The 14,064-nt window shown below is 43.0% G+C and overlaps 1 protein-coding gene across 24 annotated transcripts in view; it reads right to left on the reverse strand.

The window, feature by feature from the left end:
* Positions 1-14,064, reverse strand: part of LOC119649806 (hemicentin-1) — a 604,512-nt gene that overhangs the window by 536,172 nt on the left and 54,276 nt on the right. The window lies entirely within an intron of this gene.

The following is a 14,064-nucleotide window of genomic DNA, read 5'->3' on the forward strand; positions in this document are numbered from 1 at the left end:
GGACCAGAAAATTTGGAGGAAGTGTATTTCCTATTGGTCGCATTCGCCATCGAATAGATAGCAGTCGCAGTGCCCCCTTCATTCTTAACAAAAAAATTCTTCAACTTCGACCAGCTTAGGCCAGAATTTTTACGCGTTTTTTTAGGTTAAAGTTAATTGCACCCATAGCATGTTTGCCAATTAATATAAGCAAGTGAAAAAGACCCTTGAACGACTTCGGTCACGCTGCTCCCAGGGTTAAGGCAGCATCTGATGAGTTGCCTGTGCCCTGGACGAAACCATGGTCGTCTGAATTTTTGAAACTTTGGGTATTACTGCAAAAAAAGAACTCATAGATCAGAAAAGTGAAATAAAGTCTCTCTCCAATTGGTCCTGTCCGCCATTAAGTGGAAGCAGGGTTCCTGTTCCTTAACAAAAAAATAATCATTGGCACGACAGCCCAATTGGATCTTGAAGTGTGTTACAGCACTTCATCCAAGACAGAAACGGTACACTATAAGATTACAGTTCCTTGTAAGAGACAATGTGGTCAGCATTATGCTTGCACGTAATTATTACAGTGATTTGACTTACTCATGCACAGTTGAATCGACAAGTTTCCAACATCTAGTAAAGGTACTGATCCCTCCGCCACCAGTGCGATTTGACCTGCACTAAGATATCCTGACTACTTAAAATTATTCAGGGTTTTCCTCAGGAAAACAGACGCGGTAACCTTTAGATGTGGCTGTAATATCCTCAGTAACGGCGAAAGAAGTCCTGGCGATTCTCAGTAAGCTGGGAGATAATAAAACAAAGGGCCTTGACGGTATAACCCTTAATTTGACTGTTACATAGATCGAGGCCAGGCAGATTTATCCGGACGTACTTGGTGGATGTGATCTTCCTTGAGGTATGGAAACGCCAAAATCTAGCGCTGTTGTTGGTGAACCACTATCCTATGGACCTACATATATGCCTATTGGACACTAGGAGGAAAATGCTGGCACGAATTGCTATAGAAAACGTGGGAAGCTTTTCGTAGCAACAATTCGGTTTCCGTATGGTCGGATCAAATATCAACGCAAAAAACAGGTGACTGACGTGGCTGAGAATGGAATGCAGGGAAAGGATAGTGCTAGCAAGCATTGCGCAGTGACTACTCTTCATGTACAAAATGCATTCAACGTGGTCAATTGGAACCAGATATGTAGGTCTATGGTGACGATTGGTATACGCAGTTAATTAGTAATTATTGACAGCTATCTAACAGAAAAAAGGATTTAACTGCACAGACGATGCACCGAGGTAATATATTGTCTCAACGGGTGCTTTCGGGGTGTGGGCGGGAGCGGGGATTGTTGTTGCAAAATATCACGTGGATGTGGAGCAGCATTCATGCGACTCAATCACTGCTACAAAAAAGTCGTTTAAAGATGCAGATCTTGCACTCGCGATAAGCAAAACAGAGGCAGTACTTATCAAGAAACGCTCCTCGAATCAGGTAGGGTAACCACATCATCACTTTAAAGCCAGCAATTAAATCCCTTAGATAGATTCAAGCAGTATTTATATCATTATGGCGACCAATGTCAGCATGGCCCTAACAAAAACGATGTCAAATGCGGGGCATGCACCCATAGGCTACTTATATAATAATTAGAGGGTAAGTTCTTTATAGCTAGGGTCGTAAGATCTCTGTTGTTCTAACCAGTTTGGGAAACTGCACTGCATACCATATGCATTAAGGTGAATGGATTCCCAGCACCCAGATGTGGAGACAAAGGATGCATGAAGAGATATACTATGATTTTCGCAGAACATGGCAAATATGCAAATGCTGTGACGATCTCTTCTATTGTTCTGAATTCGCAAACGGGAAAAGTCTAAAGGAAATATTAGGGAGGGCAATAATGCTGGAAAGCTTAATCACATGCCAAAAGAACTAGGATACAGTTAACCTCATGGCGGGGCGGATTCAGTGCAAGTTGAGAGAGGCAAAGAAGGCGAGAAAATCGCGGTTACCGCTGCAAGGGAAATAATAGGGCCATATCCAGCCCACAACGTAATACTTGCGGTGGTCCCGCGGTATGTTTTAGGCAGGCAAACCGTAGACCGATTTTAATAAGACTTTGTTTTACACAAAACCTTAAAAATAAAGCAACTATTCTCTTAGGTAAAATTTAACGACTCCGCTTTTCCTACTTTTCAACTGAAAAAACACTCCATTTACAACGAACTGTGAACTGTAAATGTCAAAGAACGGGATGGGACTACAAAGACCGCGAGTTAGTGACAGCAGAGACAGAAGAGGCTTCGAATGAAAATTGGTCTTCCGCGATTATTCCCTCCTTCACTGCTGCATTCGGTCGCGGTTTTCCGCCTCCACCATATTTTTTATTCCTTTCAATTCAGCTTGCGGGTGTTTTCTTAACTTCCCCCAATTTCCCTGATTTAATATCTTAAACTCGCGTACAATCCTAAAGCGCCATGTGAAGTTTGCGGCATGGTATAGAAAGGAATATCAAAAGTGCCCGCTAACATTCCCTGCCAAGAGAAAACACTCCAAAGCGCCACATTTTCAATTTTTGCATCTGCAAGCTGTACGCCGATTACTTACGCCAGAGAAAGGTAAAACACCGTAACAAAACCTAAATTTGGCATAACAAAGAAGCACAAAAATGGGCACTTCTCAATCGAGCTGGATTAGGATCGGTACAAAGAAGCTCAGAAAAATTTGGAAGAAAGCATAAGGTCGGTTGAACGGTTGGAGACGCGTTTACGGAGATACTAACTCACTCAAAGTGGAAACGAATCTTTGCTAAACAACAACACCGATACCAGAGGCTAACGAACGTTTTCAAAGGGGAAATGACAATATGTGGAAACAGTAAATCATGGTTTTACAATACAATTCCCAGACAGCATCCAAAATCAGGGTTGATAGCCATATATGGTCCGTAACCTGGAGAAAAGCTTTCTAACTTTAACATGTGAGGCTAATACATTGCTTCATTGGAGATAGGTGCATTCTAAGGTACTCATTTCACTGCTGGTGGCATGCCTACCTGAAAGGCAAAACCAGGGGAACAGTGTCCTATGAGCCAACGGCAAAAATCGAAATAGCAATATTTGAAACGAGGTCGATGCTTCCATGGGCACTAGAAATGTAGTCAAGCTAGGTCTCGTTCGCAGAGGTTTGTGATGAGACAAGATAGTATGGAAGTGATCCACTGTTAATTAGTTGAATTCTTCATTAGCCAAAGTGAAGTGAAGGAAAATTGACAATGTGGCCGAACGTAAATCTATTGAGCCGCGATGTCTTAAGGGCTGCCTAAAAGTAGGGGTTCTCCTCCATTATCGTAATACCTAGAAGCAGACACGTTGCTGTGACTCCTGGAGCACCCAAAAGACTAGCGTCTACTAAGGATCTACCAGTTATAATTATCGGCAGCTGTACGCTACACATCTTATTAGAGGGTGGGAATTCAAGTAGTACAAACATTGTATTTAGGAACTCATATTGACCTCAAGCTGGGGAGAGCAACATGTCCAAAAACAATATCAAAAATCCTTCAGATGGCTCTCTCTACTGTAGGACTGCTATAAGTTGGACCTGCCTACTTACACTCCAACTGATTCATTGGATAGATACGCCCATTGTAGCTTCCAATTTTAAAGTATGTATTGTCTGGATAGCAATTACACATATTCAAATGTTCTGTGAAGCAATGGGAGCTACATCATCCGAGGCGCTCGAAGCTAACCTAAATCTACTCCCAGAACCCTACTAATTCAAATATCAAACAGGAAGCAGATATAGCGGCTGGAAAGATGACCAATATTGTGACATACGTCCCTGAGGAAACATCGGGTGGCACTGATGCTTACTGATCATACATATAATTTACAGATTTGTTTTTAAAATGGTATACCCTGCTGTAATCACCAAAGAAGGAGAATGAAAAATAGCCATGACCATTTTGGACTGCAGATATAATAATCTTCATCAGCAGGTTAGTCAAGGAAGGTGAATCGGTCTCAAGGACGTTTTTACAAAACCCGATCAAAAGGCTGACCCAACGGTCCAACCATAGTCAGGATATTTGTATTATTGGCACCAGAGGAATATTTGAACTACTAAATAGCAACACCAAGCCAATTGAGGGAGAGCGGTCACTAGCCGCTACTGGAATATGAATGAAACGTTTCTGTGGGTACCAGCACACTTGGCTATCGCTGGTAATGCGGAAGATGATAGACTGGCTCGCCTAGGGTCTAGCTGTACAATTTTGGAAGCAAAGCCAACATCTGATATCAGGCCATTCATTGTCAAGCCTATTCATAAGGGCGAAGTTCCAAATGTTCAAGCACCCGAATGAAGAAATCGAAATTCTTGCTGGCTGGCGATAATCTTTGTAAATTAACTTCAGAAATCTAGAGCGATATTTTTACTGTTTCATTTTATCCTTTCTTTTTTTAAGAAACGGACATGAAGCCCTGGTAGGGCTTTTAACGAGATACTGCAGCTTAAACTACTTCACGGTTAAAATCGGCTTGCTTGCCTCGGAGGAGACCGCCCGGCACTTTATAAGTAGCTTTTCAGCCTGCTCTGATCATACATGAAAAAGGAAAGGTTTCCTCACACGAAGAAACTGCTAATTATTTGTCCTTGGGAAACGTTCTCAAAATTGCAAATACCTAGAGGATTTGTGCCCAGTAAAACCTAAAGCTTTGAGCCGCAGCTTCCCTCAGTCTCTTCATTTATCCTAACCTAACCTGCATAGCTAGTTCTTACTACTGCACACTGGGTTCAGCTACAAACATATTGGCGGCATTCGACTAGTTATATTACAGAAACTATTAGCGGAGCAGAAACTCACTCATGAAGAGTAGGAAATCATCGAAGACCTCATCGCCATTGAGATGTGGGGGATAAAGCCAGGAGTTCGCATTTACCGGCATGCGCTTTCGACCAAGTCTTTTACTAGTAACCTGCACGAAGAAGAACACGATCGACTTGCTTAGAACCATAGTCCCCAAAATCCCAAGATGGAAGGGAACAGAACTGTTGACATGTACTGCGAATATGCGGCACACATGGTAACAGCCCTCCAATCCGTAGCAGTTAAGACAAAGAAAATTCTGCACCTTCTAATCACTCAAAAGATAGATTTAGGCATAATCTTTTGGAGTTCTTAGAAACATAGAGAAAGGTAGTTAAACTCCTCATGATCGGGGTAAGTGACCGAGCAATGGAGGCAATTGAACGGCGCAACCGCCTCATTTATTACAGCTTTGGCTGGATTTGCACAGAAAATAACCACAGGAAGATACTTCGAAGAAGAAAACCCGCTGGAATGACCAAAGGAATGGCGGAGCCCACAGAGGCTGAACGGGCTGAACGCAGCAGGGAAGTAGACCTGATGCCCACAGAAGAAGGAAAGCTGCACGACCATGACCTAGACTTCCTAGGACTCAAATCGGACAGCGACAAGGAAGTTCCATGTCGGAGAAGGAAGATAATACTCCCACGTTGGAAAAGAGCCTGAAACACTAACGTAGCCGATGACCAGCACTAAAATAGACAAGGCAAACCTTCATTATGCAAAACCTGCATCTTCAGTAATTCCGAAGTTCCAATGATAACATTGTGCTAACATAGTGCTGGCTTAAGAACCCTGGGTGTACCGGGGAGAGATTCGCAGTCTACAAGGAGAAAACAGGCTGGTAATTTGAGATTCCTCTTGCGACCGACGAAGAACTTGCATCATTCTTAAATGAAAATTACAATATACATATACGTTCTTCAGAGTTCCTGACTGGGGACCTCGTGGCTGTCCGTGTCTCATTGAAGGTCGGGTGAAGAACTGGAGTGGCTGTCGTTCCCAGCGGACGACACTCAGATCCCTCCGGAATCAGTTGTTAAACTGGCGACGTTCTAGAGAAGAAGATGCTTCCTCTTCTTCTCGGCTGCGAGACCTGGGGAAACACCAACCAAAGCGGCAAGTACCTTCTCTAATTTATCCTTAGCAATAAGCTAGAAATATACTATGTAGAGAGCACGCCAATATAAGTGACCAGCACCTGACAAGATGTACTAGACATAACTTTAAGGAACACTCTTTTGAATGGCCTGGTCGAAAATTGGAGGTTGTGCTATAAGTGTTCTATGTCAGGTCACGAAATATTCAGACTCGATAATGAAGGCAACTCTGAAGTAGAAAGTATTGTTAGGAATCCCAGAAAAACAGATTTAGACCCCTGTACGAAGCCCAAAAAGAGCTAAAAACACTAGGGGCAGATTTCAAGAAAGTCGTCACTGTCACAACTAAGATAATTAAGGCATCAGGGGATGCACCATGGTGGATCAGGAACTAGTCAGAATGAGAATTCGGGTCCGAAACTCTTCAGCCGGGCGAAAGAAACCAGAAATTAACAGAGGTACAAAAATGTAGCGAGGACGTATAGCGACGCGGTAAAGGAAGCTGATCTGATTTTCGAAACTCATTTCTATAGATCCTACCCCATGGTGAAGAACAACAGCACTCTGCCTGACACCCCGATAACAGATAGAAGAGGAAAAAAATTAAAATTGGAAACCAGCAAAAGGGGTATGCACGGAAACTAGAGTAAGATGAGCCATAGGAACCTAGATTGCATTTTTCCAACCCCACCTCAAAGAGCCCTAGAAACCATCTTAGAATCTCTCCTAAGGGGATATAGAAGCGCACAATAGTGCTTTTTATTCCGAAAGAGAGTAAAAAGGACTCTTTAAACCCTAAATATTTCAGATCAATCTGCCTGACACAGTGGAAACTCAGATAAACAACTATATTAATAGTATTGTTCTAAGACATAGTCCCATTCATTTATGTCAACACGCTTACCGGACAGGACGGTCAACCGAAATTACCCTATATCACTTGACGGATACGATAGAAACTAAGGAAACACCACTGTTCGCATTTTTGGATATTTGAGGAATGTTCGGCAACACAACGCAAACAGAGATACCAGATGTCCTAATCCGCAATGGAGTGGGAAACACCCTGACCTTCGGGATGGGGAGGATATTAGAGAGTAGACAAAAGGAAGTGCATACAGAAAGAAACTCTATTGTCATGAACACTACTCAAGGTGTGATAATTGACGAGCTCTTATTGAAGCTAGCAAACATTGAAATAAAAATGGACATGTTGAAAATATATGCCAGGAAGCTACCAGGACTTGCAAGTCCTTAGCTGGAAAAAACTACGCATGCACCCTGAAAATGATGCACTGGATATACACTACGATAGTAAGGCCAATGATTACAAGTGGGGCAGTAATTTGGGCAGATAGAACTGAACTCAGCACAGCAACTAGAAAGTTACACAAACTTCAGGCAAGGAACGCGACCTTGCCTTGGTGGTAAAGAGCTTGCAAGAAAAAAAGGCAGGGATGTCTCTATCTGGACTAGAGCCCTGCGACGATGAAAAATGTCGGAACAACTGAAGGATCTGCACTGGGCGAACCTACTATGAGTAAAACAGTGTAGAGTCTGCATGCAAGATACGGACAAAGCGCTCGAAAAATTGTTTAAACGTCAGCAAGAAGATCCTCTGAACTATTAGTTACTGGTCACCCTTGACCAAATTATCGCCTAGGACAAAGGGATCTATGGACACGGTCTACAGATTCCATGAGGAGAATGACGAATAGGAAAAATAATAAAGTTGATATTGGTTATAGCCTTGAATGACATAGGTACAATAGTTCTTCCAGGGACCGATTCGAGGAGAACTCACGGCATCAGTCAATAAACCTATTTACTCTCCTTTCTTTATTAACCCTGGTGAGACATACACAAAGCTTCTGCCCACATACCCATCGCCCTTGTACATAAGAAAGAAGCATAAAAAAGAATTCTATGCTACATTTCACACTTGCATTATTACTTGACATCAAAGCCAAATTATCAAAGTTTTAAAAAATTCTTTTTTGAAACCTTCAAACCCACCACCATTTCTGACATCATTCAACATATTACTTCCCTCGCAGAAAGGGTCAGGCAGCAACATAATTATGTTTCTTTGTTGACTTCCTCGGAAATTAATCTACCATACTCAAGGAGTCATTTCCCTCCTCCAGAGATGTCCTTTCACCAGCAGAATCGTCTCTCGAGGGTTATTGTACGGAAATTCTTTATGCCTTTCCATAAATCAATAGAATTTCATCTTGAAGCAATCTCGGCCACATGGGCTTTCCATGTAATTATCTATTTGGGTCACTCAGAAAACGCTCCCTTACCCTCGCCAGACAAGCCTAAACTTTTATTGACTTTCAACACAATTTCATAATCAATTTACCCCAGAAACTTTAACTTTTAGTTGAAAATTATTCAATCATGTCCTAAATGATGCTTTTTCGTGGGACATCATATATTGCAGGCCCCAAGTACACAACATAAATGTTATATTTAGGGACACAGACAGGACGACCGACTAAGTTGGGACATATTCGGCAACATAACTTTTTCATCAGGAGCAGTAGTAACTGTTGTTATAGTTATCATCGTCCTCCTCTAGACTATCTATTAAAAAATCATGTTGGTCATCAGGATTTCCTGTGGCCAAGGCTTACGAGCACACATAAAATATTGTCATCCTTTGGTGCGAGCCAGTCTTATAGCTATCATCAACGGAGATATCCCGCAAGACTTAAACACAAAGTTCTCCATAATAGACGTAGATACGCCCAAGGGACATTTGGGACGAAGAGAACTGACCATACATTTCCTCTGTTCCGTAACATTTCAATTTTCCTCTCATTTGCGTTTCGTCGTCTTACCTCAGAGGGACGGCCCAAATCCAAACTATATAATTCCATTTTCATGGTTACCCAGGACGTTGAGGACGTTATTATAACGAAAATTATCTTCAGATAAGTCCTTCAGGGTTTTGATCTTTTCGTTCCAGCTCGATGACATCGAAATGGTGTCTGGTCGGGGGTGCCTAGATGTGATTTCAACATGACTTTTAAGAAGCCGTGTTTTGTCGCTCTGGTCTGCCTTAAAGCGGAATGTTATGCTAGGACGTCATTGTCGTATGTGGTATAATTAAATATGTTTCCGGATGACACTCAGGCATGTGTGCGGGAAACATGCCCTCGAGGGAAATGTAGCTCAATTTTGTTGCCGTCATTGAAAGTTGGCTTTAGCATGGCGATAACAGCTCGAACAGCGTGAAATTGGCGAAGGAGTAGAAGGCAGAAACCTTTGTTGAGATATTACTTTTCGGCATTTTATGGTGGCGTAAATTCAGCAACTGAAATTCGTAGCATTCTGCTCCTGCTGTGATTTCTCTTATTGTGACAACGACCAACTTGTATTCATTTAGGAGCTCAGCGACCGGACTACGCAGCTACATCAGGGTTACTGGCGGAATTTGCCTGGTGAGATAACCCGCACAATCCTTATCAAAACATGACAAATAATTAAAATGCTTTCGAACTTGAGGTCCAGGCCACTGCAAGACATTCCAGTCAAATCTTCCGAGTCAGGTTCCAGAGTTTTTTCTCAGTTATCAACCTCGCACAATTTTTTGTCGAGGCTCAAATTTCCGCCATTTATTCCACTCAGGACACAAGCCACCGACGGTAACCCTTTACGAATCTACTATGTCATATTCGCAAGGGAGGATATCTTGGAATGTGACTTCTTTATGAGTTTCCCGTGTAATTCAGCAGGAAGATGAAAATCCAAGTTACCAGCAAACTCGCATCGCACATGTGTATGATCCCAGCAAGATTAAAGGTCGCTCCCATAGGAAACAATCCCACCCCCAATGGAACTTGTTCGCCTCAAGCCCAATGTGATACTCATTTTCTGGTTGTCTTTAATACTATCCAGAAAAATGTCCTAAACGCTTTTATGGTCGTTGATTGCGCTCATACACTCGTCGTTTGTGTGTTTGCACAAAGTCTAAATGATGGGACGAAATTCTCGACTCGAAAACCTCCTCACCTTACGACATACTCCTAGGTGGATTCAAAGTCGAGGGTATCCTTCTGCTTCCATCGCCAGGAGTTTTTCCTTATAAATTAAAGATCGTAGACATTCTGTACCGACTCTTAGACAGATTAAGATAGCATTAGCCATGCCCAAGAAGTCATGCTTGGAATTTTCCCTTCCAGTCTTAAATTTACTAAAACACATCTTCGTTTCCTAGGCAATGTCCTTGTTTTTCACTACGTTGTTACGAAAGAGGAATTATGAAAAATAATCACAGCACTAAATTCTGAAGGAAAACCGCAAGGTGAAATTTTCTCTTTTTTTTTCAAGCCCCAGCTAGAGAGCTGTAATAGTTTGCGGTATTAGCTAGAAAAAGGTTATTAATCCTTGTAAGCTTTTAATGTGGCATTTGGCGTAGGCGGATGGAAACAGTTGAAAGCCTGGAGATACCATAGAAGCATTTGTTTTGGTTTTTTGTAAGTGCGGTCGTAAAGTTTCGTTAATTTAATATTTATCACAGGAAAAAGTTGTGAGAAATTAGTGAGTAAACTTTATGGACGCATTATCCTTTTCTACTGTTCATCACTTAGTCGCCTTGACAACGTCCTGCTCTTGTTGTTACGCCCTCAAAGGTTTGCAAATAATCTAAGCCAAAGTAGTCATTCTTTATTCCAATTGAGCAGTAGAGGAATTTTTCATGATGCAAATTTAGTTGACCACAGCCCTTCTTTCTAGGCTAAACTGAAGAATAGCTAAGGAGAAAATGGAGGGGCTCAGTTTTCGAGGGGGAGAGTCTAGCTAAGAAATATATTAGCAATAGATATTTTTCTAGCGCTGTGATGCGCTATTTTGATGCCACAAGCTCGTTCATTACTGTTATAAGAGCAAAGAGGCAGAGTCCAGCCAGCTCAGATCTTCAGAGCCAACCCGTAGGATTCACAAAGGAAAGCACCTTTCCCACCCTGCAACTAGAGATCTCTCTGAGGTCGACCAAGAATGGTTAACCTAATGTCCGAAATCTGGGTCTAGCTAGAGCTGGGCAATCGGAAATGAAGTGCCTGATGATTTTCCACTCTTCTCCACAGCTTCGGCAATGCGAATTGTACAGCATACCGAGTCTGACGGAATGGTGCCCTATAGGCCAGTGCCCGGGCAGACCATCGTAATCTTATGTGCCTTTGCACGCATCTAGCACAAAAGCTCTCCCGATCAGGCGACCCAAATCCTCCACAACTTGGCACAGATGGTAGACCTTCGCCGTCTGATGTCTGTGGCAGTTGCCAGCTCAACACAGACATTACCCGCCGAAGGACTGCCAAGAACAGAGCCCCGTCTCGCCAGTCCATCAGTCCACTTATTCTCTGTATGTTCCTATAACCGAGAACCCAGAGCAGGGTAACCTTGAGCACGCACGAGCATACATCCCACATAGTTCAACGCATTTCTGCACTGCCCTCCTCCCCAGCCTGGAGGATGTCGGCACTAAGTGCAAGGCCTTATTGGCCGTTTTGCTGTCAGTCACAATGGCTAGGTTATGCTTGGGGCCCACATCATGCCCAAGGCATCGACAAGCTTCCAACATCACCAGTACTACCACTTGAAATAGACAAGCGAAACCTGAGAGACCCAACGGTTCGAATACACTGTGTACATCCGAGAAAACTCTTGAACCGACTCCATAGAGCATCTTTGATCCGTCGGTGTAGAATACCATATCATAGCCTTGCAAATCGCCGCAGATCTTCGACTCTCGCAGCAAGCTTTTTAGTAAAGTTCGGGTTGCGTATGGCGTAGTGTATGTGGAATGCCCAGATTTCCCGATGTTCTTCATATAGAACGTTACTATGGTTGTATTGCTTCGCTGTGCAGCATCTGGGCTCACATAGTGTAACAAACTGCACCTCACATCGTATTCAATATGGAGGTCTAAGGGAAGGAAGTGTTGGAGTACATTGACAGCACCTGCCGCGCAGGGCTATAGGACCGTGGTAGCACCTCCACGCGCCGTTCTTTGAATCCTACGAGGCTTTGTCTTATTGTACTTTTTGCTTGAAACCTGTCACCATACAATAGAGCGTCTCGATAGGGTGGGACGTACCACAGTTATGTAAATCCAAAGAACCATCATTGACCAGAGAACCCATTTCTTTGTAAAGGTCCTACTACAGACAAAGAATGCTACATAGACCTCCTTAACCCTCAGTTCTATGTTCAATCTCCAATTTAGCTTGTAATCCAGGACTACACCCAGATACTTTACATTAGAAGAAGGAATCAGCTTTTGTTCATTCCGCCCCAGGAGGTGGAATTCGGGAACTCTTCTCTTGGTGATGGTGAGTTTGGTATTAGTTGGATTTATGCCAAGTTCGCATCTTGTGGACCACTGGTACTCCTTTCCCAACGCTCCCTCCATGATATTACTCATAATGGAAGGAAGCATCCCTGATACCAATATTAGTCGTGGGCATACACTACCACCTTCATCCCCTTCCTATCCAATATACGTACAATTGTACCCATCACTAATAACCATAACACCGGAGAAATGGCGCCACGGGGGGTAGATCCGACTGAATTATCCCTGTTCTTAACATTGGACCCTATCCAATGCGTAAATTACGCCTTCTATCCAATACTGGTCAAATCTGTCGTAATGGCGTTAGTACTAACTTATATCCAGGCAGGCAATTAGCGTATAATGCTTGTAATGCACTGACCGCTCAACCGCACCGAGTTGGTTTCTGTGGATATACCTTTGAGGTGCGCGTGCTGGGACTAAACGAAAGGCGCTCTAGGGTCTCAACATGAAAGAAGTGACGCTGATTGGTCGAAAGTCTTTCGCGGACTCATGACACGTCTGCGAGCTTTTGGTATGAAAACTCGTGTCCGTCTCCAAGACTGTGGAACGTATCCTGAAGAGATACATCTCCGGAAAATCTCGCCAAGCGACGGCAAAACACTTTCTTACTACTTGTGTAGCGTTACTGGCATTATGACATCTGGGTCTGGAGATTTATAAGCGGAGAAGCTATTTACAGCCTAGCCGATTTTCATCTCGGTAATTATCGATTTGCAAATTCATGGGACTATCGCACGAATACATACCCTCTAAGCGAGGCTTTAACTCATAGTCCTCCTCGCTGACAGTGAAGCGTGTCTGAACTAACAGTTCCAGGGTGTCACCAAAAGATCTCGTACAAGTGCCTTCCGAATTTTTAACAAAGAATGGGCTCCTTTGTTCCTTGGCCAGAATCTTTTAGAGTGGCGCAGACTCACTGGTGCTTTCTACGATCTGACAATAGTCCAACCAAGATCGCCACTGGCATTCGACCCCAGTTCGTATGTCATGCCAATCTTACCAATTTGCTCACCAGAGAGTTTGTTCCTGATAATTTGACCAAACTTCCTGTAATCGATCCTATTGGGGTCAATGAAAGGTTTGAAGACCCCTGTGGCGAGATCTATGCAGAAAAGTCTCCAACTATGATTTGAGATCTCTAGTCACATACTTTCCAGTTCTCCACCGTAAGAATCCCACTGTCGATTAGTAGGGGGAATCCCACTGTCGGATTTAAGGACTTCCTCCCAACCGTCACAGTTCTCCAAGCTGAAAACATCGATAATAATAATAATAATCGTTGGCGACACAACCTAATTGGATCAAAGCCTTGAAGTGTGTTAGAGCACTTCATTCAAGACCGCAAAGGTACACTGCAGAGGCTATAGTACCGTATAGGAGGCAATGTAGTCAGCATTGCGCTCGCCCGAATTTATTACCTTAATGTGACTCAGGTACTCATTCACAGCTGAGTCCACTGGTATCCGACATCAAACCACGATACAAATCCCACTGCCACCAGTGAGATTTGAATTGCAATGTTCGGTATGTAGATATAGATAAATAGATAGATAGATTTATATTAATAATAAAATCATGAATCACCTCTTTCATCGATTTTCGAGCTACCTGAAAGTGTATGCCTTGAATTAACGTCACAGCGTATCAACAGGTTGGCTTTCTTTGCTTCTATCGCGGACGTCAAAAGATGCCGCCACTCCCGCCTGCTCCAGTTTGACCACGAAAGAGTCTC

Source organism: Hermetia illucens, chromosome 2 (assembly GCF_905115235.1).
Source record: "Hermetia illucens chromosome 2, iHerIll2.2.curated.20191125, whole genome shotgun sequence".
In the NCBI taxonomy this organism is placed as follows: domain Eukaryota; kingdom Metazoa; phylum Arthropoda; class Insecta; order Diptera; family Stratiomyidae; genus Hermetia; species Hermetia illucens.